The sequence below is a fragment of the Vigna angularis genome, chromosome 5 (assembly GCF_016808095.1).
Source record: "Vigna angularis cultivar LongXiaoDou No.4 chromosome 5, ASM1680809v1, whole genome shotgun sequence".
Taxonomy (NCBI): domain Eukaryota; kingdom Viridiplantae; phylum Streptophyta; class Magnoliopsida; order Fabales; family Fabaceae; genus Vigna; species Vigna angularis.
Window position 1 is genome coordinate 9,294,514 of NC_068974.1, and position 1,569 is coordinate 9,296,082.

Below are 1,569 nucleotides of genomic sequence, written 5' to 3' on the forward strand. Positions count from 1 at the left end.
GAGATCTAACCAAATATTGACTTAAGCGTCAGAAAATCTTTTGCAGACATTCGTTTTTCGGTGACAAAATTAGAAGGCTCGAAAGACAGATACTGGATAATGTGAAAAAATCGCGAAAAGAATACATTTTTGCAAGATATATCGACTCATTAAGAATAATTACATTATATTTTGTTGAAGTACGGTCAATAACCATTTTCAAAATTGTGAATGTTAAACCTATCACATTATACAAAAATAATTTTCACAATTTATATAATTTTTCCAAAATGTAAATATTCTAAATCAAAATAGCATCGGGTTTGAAAGAGTATGATATATCAACATTCAAAACTTAAGAAACTAAATACTATGTCACCGTAAGAATGAATGATAAAAGAAATTTGCATGGAATATCTAGGGTTGTACGGTTTCAACAGAAATAAACATAAATAATGGTAAGGAAAGTGTAGCTTACAAAATAAGTACAACAATTTCAAGTGAGTATAAAGTAGTTTGACTTTGACCTAATGAGCAAGATTAAAGATGAACAAAATGTCACTTGAATTATTTTTTCTTGTAAAGAGTTAAATACATTAATAATAAACATGTATCTAATTTCTTAAATTTTCGAGTCATCTAATTTATATGACTTATTTGAAAACTTTAAAACCCAACTAATAAGTTATGTATCTATCTAAAACTTTAGAATTAAATTAGAATAATTAATCGAGTGCAAGAATGTAAATTAAACAAGCGATTTTACTAGCAAATCATATCCATAACTTTTAATTACATGAATTTTTTAATATTACTTAAGTGATTATCTAAATTTATTTATATTCATTTCATGCTTTTAATTAAAACATGTGTCAGGATGGCCGAGTGATCTAAGGCGCCAGACTCAAGTTCTGGTCTTCGAAAGAGGGCGTGGGTTCAAATCCCACTTCTGACATTTTGTAACTTGTCAAATTTTTTGCTTATAATGTATATTTTGTTTTTCGTTTTAAAACCTTCTTAATATATATTCTATTATTAATGTACAAAGATATTATTAATGTGATGTCTAAAAATAAGATTTTTCTCGTGTCCAATGTGAAGAAACATCCTTACATTTAGCAATATCATGAACATATATTTAATAATATGTTTTGTGTAGATTTTGGTCTTTGAAATATTTGCAATTTAAATTATTTAGAATTTTAATTTTAATAACACATGAGAATAAATTACAGGAAAACATTTGACAAAGATTCACCTTAGTTGAGAAGCACAAGCCATTTTTATAGAGAATTTCTTTTATCCAAAAAAACTTGTTGACTTTTATTAAAAAAATTGATGAATATATAAAAACAACTTTTAACACTTTGTTAGAGAAATCTCTTTTTGATATATGTTTTGTCATTTGGCCAATGAACCTATTTGACAAATGAAAACAAATATTCTCTTCAATATATTTATAAATATTGAATGAAGTTTTTTTTTTCTTGTATTATATGTAATCAAGTTTTTTTCTTTTGAGATTAAACGTCAAATTTTTATTAGGATATTTAGAGAAATCGTTAGAGTTTGCAATTGTTTTTGTTTAGC

General features: G+C 25.4%; 1 non-coding gene across 1 annotated transcript; it reads left to right on the forward strand.

Moving 5' to 3' along the window:
• Positions 1–850: 850 nt before the first annotated feature.
• On the forward strand, positions 851–934 carry TRNAL-CAA (transfer RNA leucine (anticodon CAA)). Its single transcript has one exon. It is a non-coding gene; the product is annotated as a tRNA-Leu (tRNA).
• Positions 935–1,569: the final 635 nt, after the last annotated feature.